The sequence below is a fragment of the Eptatretus burgeri genome, chromosome 15, assembly GCF_056783735.1.
Source record: "Eptatretus burgeri isolate ZD-2024b chromosome 15, Ebu_testis_v1, whole genome shotgun sequence".
Classification (NCBI taxonomy): Eukaryota; Metazoa; Chordata; class Myxini; order Myxiniformes; family Myxinidae; genus Eptatretus; species Eptatretus burgeri.
The window spans coordinates 32,446,832-32,457,010 of NC_140975.1; positions in this window are offsets into that span (position 1 = coordinate 32,446,832).

Sequence of the window (10,179 nt, forward strand, 5' to 3'; positions counted from 1 at the left end):
AGCAGGGATACCCATGCTCCGCACAGGAATCCCGTGGATGACGGCGGGTCTGAAGGAGTATATGTCACAGTTAATTGTAGAGGCTGCCACCATTATTATTTTTCATCACCACTATAATATTATATTTTCCCCGCCATGTTTTATATGCAGAAGACTCGAGTTCAAAAATGTTAAGATTTATTGCCGCATCAGATAAAAAACCATAATGCCTCAACAATGTGAGGCTGGTTTCATGTCATCATTTGCAACTTAATTAATTCTCATTCTCTAGCAAATTCCGTTGGTCCCATGTCAATCGGCTGAACTTGAAAAATTAACGTTACGCAATCAGGTGATGACGTCATAATTCGGAAACCGGGAAGTCGGAAGTCATTGTCTTCAATTGACTGGAGCATTATTTTTTCATTCTATTGCAAATGGCGTTGGCCCCATATCAATCGGCTGAACTTGAAAAATTAACGTTACGAAATCAGGTGATGACGTCATAATTCGGAAACCGCAAGTCGGAAGTACAATTCTTTTACATCGGGACACTCCCGGGTACATGTTCTGTCAGCATGTTAAGTTTGGTGAGGATCAGTCCAGTACTTTTCGTGTGCATAGGTCACAGACAAACACACACACAGACACACTTTCAACTATATATATATATATATATATATATATATATATATATATATATATATATATATATATATATATATATATATATATATATATATATATATATATATATATATATTTACATACATACATATATACATACATACATACATACATATATACATACATACATACACACACACACACACACACACACACACACACACACACACACACACACATATATATATACACACACACACACACACACACACACACACACACACACACACACACACACACACACACACACAACTTTTTTTTTTTTTTTTTTTCAAAACAGGATTTAATCAAATGTAATACCAAATGTTGCATTGTAATCAGAAGGAACCTGGATAGGATTCAGGTTTCAGCTGCTATTCCACAACCCTCAAACTCATCCATGTCTGCAAGAATTCACTTCTCTTTTGACAGATAGATAACGAAATAGAGGAATAGAGTAAGAGATTTAAAAGAAAAATCAAGAATTGGAATGAAAAAGAGGAAATGTGTGTGAAAGGAACAGACTTCAGCAGTTACTCCCAAGGTTCAAACACAACAACAGGTACAAGCTTCCAGATATCCATCAGTGGGGGAAGCACAGTCCACACCGCATAAGGATTTCGTACAAACATAATGAAATGGAAGACTAAATACTACATTGGAGTCATCAGGAGGAACCCGAATAAGTAAAGAGCAAAGATTGAGTCATCAGGAGGAAGTAGAGAGCAAAGATGGAATACGCACATGCTCATCACACACACATGCACAACAAATACGGAATACACGAGACTCCACAGGACTGGGCTAAGGGTTGTAGGAGCTGAAACGCACATACGTGAGGTTTATTCTTTGAGACCTGGAAGGTCTCCGTTCAATCTCCAGAACACCCACACACCTGTGGAGACAGTCAAAAATAACTTTCACGTGCACACATACACAATCACACACCAAGGTGGGCACTTACCACATTCTGAAACCTGCACATATGGAGATGATGACCAACACATACTGTATACGAGACATTCCAGAACTGTTGGAGACCAACACAGCCACTGAGCATGGAGGAAGTGCTGACACTTCCCCGGGGCACCCTGTCCCAGCGACGTCACAACTTTATCACCACTTAGTCGGGCATTTCCTCGGGAGGAAATTCTTCCTTCCATGGATGGGGATTATTAAATGCTGAGTCTCAAGGAAGCAGAATGCACCCTTTTTAGTCTTTGGTATGACTCAGCCGGGGTTCAACCTGCCAGACTCGGAGCAGACGTTCTTACCTTTACACCTCTGAGTCTTACACAAGTAAATCGCAATTCCAGTTTAACTTGTGGCCCCACCAGGCTCTCACTTCATGTTCCAACGCAGGCACCTGTGTGAGCTTGTTCCCAATATCCGGTGGAGAAGCCATGAAGGTTCGTCATTGTTCAGAAGTCCAGAATAAATGAAGACTGGTGATATCGATGGACAGGTCTGGGCACCGTGAGATTCAAATTTAGGAATGCCTCTTGAAGGCATCCCAGAATGTTACCTGGGCATGTTAACGGTCAGACCGCTTGAACACCCCTGACAGGTGATCTCTGGACTATTACCGTGTTAAAAATCGATCACTTTATGATCGAAAATCGTTAGGTGGACAGACCTGAAGATTCCCACGTGACGCTCATAATTATTTTCAACACTATAGTATCATATCATACTCTGACCTCAACCTCGACCACATGTGGTTGGGACAAAGTGCTTTGGGTCTGACAGGGTTTGTGGTAAAAGTAATTGGCAAAGATCAAATTAAATCCTTTGGTTGTGGGGAAGGTCTCTTGCATATTCAGACTACCATAGGCAGAGAAGCCGATACCACTTCATATGGGTGTTTGTTGTACACCGCTCCTTCCCAATTCCACATCGAGGTGATGCATGATGTCATTGCTGGGCTGAAGGAAGGGAGTACTCAGTTTGCACTCCCTTTTCTTGTTTGTTTGTTTGTTTTTGTTTGCTTGTTTGTCCGGGCGATATCTCGGCCATCTTTTGATCTGGGAAGCTGAAATTTGGGGACAAAAGTGAAGATGTGCTTTGGCAAAAAGGTATTTTTATCTTGCCAAAACAAAGTTTTTGCAAGATATGTTAGTCAGCTGGTATGTTTTTTTTTTGTTGTTGTTTGTCTGTAATCACGTATAAAAAATTCTGCAGAGCACAGTTATCTTTGGAAATTTTTGTAACTTCGCATATCAGAGGCCTATAGAGGTCCCTTTCAGCGCATAAAATTTTGAAGGTCAAGGTCAAAGGTCAAGGTCACTTTGTCGCAAATCAGGGGAGTCGACGAAACCCTTATTTTTTTGAGTAATTTTGATCGGATCGTCTTCAAACTTCATGGGAATATAGTTCATGGTCTGGCGCTCAGCTGATTAATTTTTGGTGGCGATTGGCCTTGACCTTCATGGTTAGTGCCTAAGGTCAAACATATTTGACCCCAAGGTCAAATTTTCAAGTTTTAGCAACCATATCGTGTAGTACCTCAAATTGAACACCTTGATGAGTGCTTTCTAGATATGTCAAGCTTGAGACATTATGACGTCATTTGGTGATATTATGAGGCAAACGCATATTTTTCATGGTTACTCTGTAGAACGATTCTCATCGGAATCTCTCGTAAGCAGATATTCCTCAAGGAGTCGCTCCTGGTGGATAGCAGCTCTGTTCACCTCAGTGTGACCTTAAAGAAGTCACACGTGGTCACCTTTTGGCAAGATATGGGTCACCCTGCGGGTGACGTTGGTTTATTTACTTTTTGATGAATCAATTACTTGATTAATTACTTAATTATAAGCGATTTATTAATCACTTTATTTTCTTTCTCATCTGGGCAATATCTCAGGCACCTTTTGAGCTAGGAAGCTGATATTTGGACACGACGGTGAACAAGTGATTTCGTTTTAAGAGTATTTGTGATTAATCAATTGATCGATTATTTATTTTCTTTCTTGCTTTCCGGTCGATATCTTAGCCATCCTTTTCTTTTTTTTCTTTCTGTATAGATTGTCGAGGCTCATATGAGTGCTAACACAGAAACACAACAGGGGGAGCAGGAGATGAGGGGTGGTCGAGGGAAGGAAAAAAAGAATTGTGGCACAGAGACATGAGGAGAGAGGGGGATGGGGCGGGATACACAGGGTATACAAAATTGACATGACAGGGACTTTCGACTCCTTACACGACAGGAACTTTCAGAAAGGAAAGCATGGAATTTGAAGGAGGTGGGTTTGGGGTGGATTAGCGGGGGTAGAAAAGATCGTGGTTTTGGATGGGGGAAGATAAGAAATTGTGGTGAACAGCTGTTTTGAAGACCTGGAGGAGGAGAGTGATATTGAAAAGACTGTGGAAGTTTGTTCCAAAGGTGGGGAAAAAGAGGAATGAAGGTGAGCAGTTATTCTTGATTTTGGTAGTTTTACCAGAATGAGGTTGCTGGCGGACCTTGAGCGCCCTGTGGAAATATGGGGGGGGGGGGGTGGCATATCTCAGACAGAGCAGGGGCAGTGGCATATCTCAGACAGAGCAGGGGGGGTGGGAATATCTCAGACAGAGCAGGGGGTGGTGGGGGCGAGGTTGGAGCGGAGGCGGTAGAAGACAGAAAGACCACCGACCTGCCTGCGGTGAGAGAGTGAGAGACCCAAAGCCTCAGCCTCACCGTGGGAGATGCCAATGATCCTAAATGCCTTGGTTTCCACAGCGTGAAGCCGAGAAAGGTGAAAGGCGGGAGCACCAGCCCAGAGGAGAGATCAGTACTCCATCAGGCTGTGGACAAAAGCTTTGTATGTGGTCAGAAGCTCAGGTGGGCCGAGGAAGGACTTTGCACAACGAAGGATTCCCAGTCGGTGACTGGCTCTGGAGGCCAGCTTGGAAATGTGGCCTTTCCAAGAAAGATAATGGCAGATAGTGAGACCCAGAAGCTTGAATGAAAGGACTTCTTCAAGAGGATTGTTGAGAAAGTAAATGGGGGGAGGGGGGGTTCCAGACAGTCCTTTTGGAGAGACATAATGAGAGTGTGAGATTTGTCAAGACTGAAAGACATGTTCCACATGTTGGATCAGCTTGTGATTTTTATCTAGATCTGCAGAGAGGCTGCTGGTTGCCGATCTGATGGATGACAGATGGTATGGCAGAGGGTGGAGTCATTAGCAAAGAGATAAAGAAGATTTCCAGAGAGTCGGAGAGATCATTAATGAAAACCAGAAAAAGAACAGGGCCAAAAACACTGCCTTGAGGAACTCCAGCCTGGACAGGAAGAGGGGATGAGAGAACTCCATTAAGGGCCACACGTTGTCTGCGAGCCATGAGTGGAGATGTCCTTGGATACCATAGGAAGACAGTTTTTGGTGAGAAGGGCAGGGTGCCAGACCATATCAAAAGCATGTGATATGGCTCTTTCATGTCTGGCATTGAGGATCTCCATCAATTGTTGGAAGAGCAGAAGCAGCATATCCAGGGTAGAGTGACCTGGTCTGAATCCAAATTGTTGATCGGAAATCAGGCCATTGGAGAAGAAGAATGATTCCGTAACCTTACTGATGATTGGGAGAAGGCTGATTGGTCTGTAGTTGCAGGGATCTGTTTTCGCACCTTATTTTATGCAGAGCGTGTAATGTTTGCTGATTTCCAAGCACATGGCAGATGACCTTGAGCAAATGAGAGGGTGAGCAAGAGCAGCAGAGCAGGTTTTTAGGACATGTGGGCTGACGCCGGCTGGACCGGTTGCAGAATCTGAGTGGAGGTTTGACAGCAAAATTTCCACCTTGTCATGAGAAAAGGACACAGAGTCCAGGAACAGCTGGGTGTGACTGGGTAAGGTGGGTACAGAAAGCGATGGGTTTGTGACACATGATTTAGATGCAAACACGGAGTTTAGGCATTCATCCTTTTCACGTGCTGTCAGCTGTGGCTGTTTGAGGTAAGGGAGGGGATGGAGGGGGAACCTGAAATTTGGGGACAAAAGTGAATATGTGCTTTGCCAAAAGGTATTTTTTTTCATCAATTTATTGATTAATTACTTGATTATTATCGATTTAATAATTACTTATTGATTTTATTTCTCATCCTGGCAAAATCTCGGGCATATTTTGAGCTAGGAAGCCATATTTGGACATGCCAATGACCAATTGATTTGGCTATAAAGGGTATTTCTGATTTATTGATTAATCAATTAATTGATAAATTATTCATTTTCCAATTATTTTCTTAATTTTCAAAAAGTTACAGATTCGGATGAAAGTGGTGGTTTAGGTATGCTATTTGGCAATTTATTGAGAAATGAATTATTGTATGATTATTATTTACTTATTTTAATTATGCAATTAATCAATTATTATACACCGCTCCCTCCCAATTCCGACTCTGCACCTTCAGTGCCTGGTGATGTCAAGCACTGGAGGATTTGTTATTTATTTGACAAGGGGGCGGTACACTTTGAATGTACCGCTACTTGTTTGTTTATTTCTTTCTTTACATACTGTGATGTAATAAGTTCTGTAACTTTCACATTGGCACCAAACAAGGATTGTTGAATTTAAATTAGAGGCATCGTGTTTGGGTTGTGCACACGTTTTCTACTTCCAAGTAATGAAGATGTTTCTGATGCAATAAGCGCATCTTGTGAGCAATAGTCAGAATAAAATGAATAGAGAGCACGTGGCGCCTCTCGTGCGCTGATCTTGTAACTTCAGAGCTTGTCAAGCCTTGTTGTGACTGCATGAATGGCTCCAGTGAGCTCATCAATGTGAATGAAGTTTTGAAGTGCCGCCTGGGGATTTTTTTGCTGTGTTATAATGAGATGAATTTTCCCTTTTGAACATTTATTTCCTGCTATTTGGTTCAACAGAAGCAGAAGCAGCATATCCAGGGAGCAAAGCAGAGGTTTGATTATTTTGTTTATATATCCACGTTTGATTATTTTGTTTATATATCTAATATATAAAGCTCATCCGAAACCACTGACTCACTGACTGATATTAAGGATCGGTACCTTCCGGGTGACACGTAGAAAGGCGAAATTTTGCGTGCCGATGGACATAGAAGCCGATGCACCGGGAAAAAAACACAGAACGTTGGAAAGCATTTGAAAATGAAAATATAGATCAATGAAAAATGGAGCCTGGTGTTGGCGCAGTGGTTAGGGCAGCGGCTTGGGATCCAAAAGGTCCTGAGTTCAAGCCCTGTTAGGCCACTGAATTAATACACCAGGGGGTTGACTCAGCCTGTCATCCTTCTGAGGTCGGCGAAGTGAGTACCAGTGTACTGGGCCGGTGTATACCCCGGTTAAAATAGGTGTACCACATCCCTGTGTCGTAAGAGGCGACAAGGGTTGCGTCAGGAAGGGCATCCGGCGTAAAACATGTGCCAAATCACTATGCGGATCAAACGGATGATCCGCTGTGGCGACCCCTAACGGGAGCAGCCAAAAGAAGAAGAAGATCAATGAAAAATGAAATTCAGGTGAATTACCTGAGTCAAACGGAAAACCTCTCATTGTTGCTTGCAATGTGTAAGCATACTCTGTGAGTAATATGTATGTATACGTATGTATGTATATATTTTGTTGGGGTCGGGGCGAGAAGGCCATGAGGGGGGGAAGCTGTTTCAGGTTCCCACCAGACTTCGGAATCGCAGGTTGTCACACACGGATAACTCCGTGATGATTGGGAGATATAAAGTCGCTAACCTACGGGTCGCTAACCGACCATGAACACCAATAACTGAACCACGTGACCTAGGGTCCTCCATCTAAGGTTTAACCGGTTACCAAATTAATCACGTGACTTAATTACCAGGGAACACGCCCTCAGTACGCCTTGTCCGAACCGGGTCACCTTACCGGATCAGATGCAGCCGAACGACACTGCGAAGGATGTTCCGGCGAGAAGAACGGATCATTGGGAAGTAAAGTCCTGGCTAGGCTTGGATACGGTCCATGCTGGATCAATGAAAGAAAGGACAAAAATGAGCTGGGTACGTTTCTACACAAGCATTTATTACAGACAGGCGAGAAAAAATATGTGGCACAATGAATGGATTTATTGTTCTATGTAAGCAGGAATATTAAGGAATTTGTGGGGTGTGACAAAAAGAAAGCAAGCAACTTACCAAAGCAGACCTGATATATTTCTTCTTCACTCTTCATTTAAGCAAGGGCAGGTGCCATGACACACACACACACACACACACACACACACACACACACACACACACACACACACACACACACACACACACACACACACACACACACACACACACACACACACACACACCCTGAAGGAGAGGAGATGAGGGCTAATGGTCTCGCAATACCTTGCACGGTTGGCCAGCCACGCTACCAGTACACTTTGGGGGACGTTCCGCTGAGCGGTCCCACCTTTTAGAGTCAATGCATCATCTCCTGCTTGGTTACTGGGCTGGGCGCAGCGCATGCACTGGTCCAGAGAGTAGGCATGGCCTTGAGGCGAGAGGATGGCGGTGAGAGGTGGGGCCAACAGAGGAGAATCAGCAGGCGGAGCCAGGCGGGTGGGCGGTGGAAGGCAAAGCCAGCACATGAGGCAGGATGAGCATCAGGCGAATGTAGAGATCCCAGCTTTTTAAGCAAGGCGAGTCACGAACAGTTTCGCGATCCGTCTTTTATAAGGTCCATGGTGTAGGCTGGGGTGACTACCCGAAACGATGCGGCGTCACCCAAAATCATGTGCTCCTATTGGACCCTGGCCTCACGCGGCCCGGCCACTATGGCCGGAAGTGGTCTCATTTGTACGTCCGGTGAAACATGGCTGAGCTGCGGAATTGTCTTGCTCCGAACCCTGCGATATGAATCGCTTTGCACCGAACTCCCGGGCGTGTTCCAGCGACTGGCTGAGGGTGGCGTTGGCCCCACATGCCCGTTCGGACACCCCCGGCATTCTGCGGTTGGCGCTGGTCAATGCGCTTGTTCCGTCCATATGCCATGTGGCCCGAGTGATCTGGGCAATACGTTTGTGCCTCTGCTTGGTGGCCACTGCATCGAGGCAGAGGTGCGGGATGACCTCTGCTGTTTGCGGGAGATATTGATGGCCAAGGTAGCGAGCGAAGATCGATGGTAAGATCCTGTTGTAAATCAGCGCGCAGACCCGAATAAAGATGTGTGCCGTGCGCGTCCTGTACAGTGCGATGGTAATTATCATGGGGCTGCACGCGTGTCTGTTGTCGTGCATGTGGTTATTTATCACAGTGGTGATCCTCACAGGCGGCTGCCTGAGTGTGGTGCTGGCCCCGATCTGTGTCATGGATGGAAGGAAAGGATTGGATATAAATCAGGGTTGAAAAGAAGACGTATTGTTACGAATCTGGAAGCAATTTGCACACAGGTAGACAGCAGCCCCCGCAGTTCAGTTATTTCGACAAGTATGTGTTTACCATCAGGGTCCCGTCCTTCTGTCTAATGGGAATTTCGTGCGTGCGCTGTGAGTTATTTTATAGTCAGGTTTATTACATCTTCTACAACAACAACAACGGCACCATTCCTCACTCAACCCGGTCGCCATTGCCCACGTGTTTTTGGCTGAAGGTGTGGGTGGAGCCTCCATTTCCTCAGATCGAGGCTCCGCTCCAAGGAAAGGCATGGGACATTTCCTTCAGCCAATGAGCGAAGGGTGAGCATCGCACACGCGCCCCGCCAATGGGAGGCCAGCATGCCGAAAGCTACGACAACCTCTTTGGGAGGCGGGCCTCCGAGATTCCTCGACACACCCCTCGAGACGACCGTCCAATCAGGTGGCGAGTGGGAGGAAAAAGAAACTGCTCGGACCTCTCGTTTTTACCACCACCCTCTTGAGGACGGCAGACAGTGGTGGTCGTGGTTCCAGCGGTCTGCGGTCCTTTGTGGTGGCTCACCGTGGTGGTGGTGACCGAACAGTGGTGGTCGTGGTTCGAGCGGTTTGCGGTCGTGGTGGCTTGGTCTCGTTCGTGGGCCGTGGACTTCGGGTTGTGGGTTTGAGTCCCACCATGGTGGTTTGGAGTCTGTATGACCTCACGAGGCGGGAAGGTACCCCCGGCCAGGCTCTACCAAATAATGACCCACGGGGTCTATTTTCGTGTGTGTGTGTGTGTGTGTGTGTGTGTGTGTGTGTGTGTGTGTGTGTGTGTGTGTGTGTGTGTGTGTGTGTGTGTGTGTGTGTGTGTGTGTGTGTGTGTGTGTGTGTGTGTGTGTCCGTGGGCCCCGTCCGTAAGTAGAATTGTTAAGTGCCTTGTACATTGTGAATAGCATTTCTTATTCGTGATAACTCTGCTGTCTCCCTTCCCGATTATTGTAAAATAAACCCCCGTGTTAAATGTTCCAGCTCGTTTTCTGTGCTTTCTGGCATTGACCCAGCACGGTGCGGGTTTGAGAAAAGTAAGGTCGTTGGTGCCGTAAGTTGTCATTGGGACCGGCGCGGCTCTGGTAACTCCGCTCGGTTACACTGGACCGAGGTCGCCAAAGACGAAGCGAAACGGGAAAACAGTTCACACAAAGCACATTTATTTCCC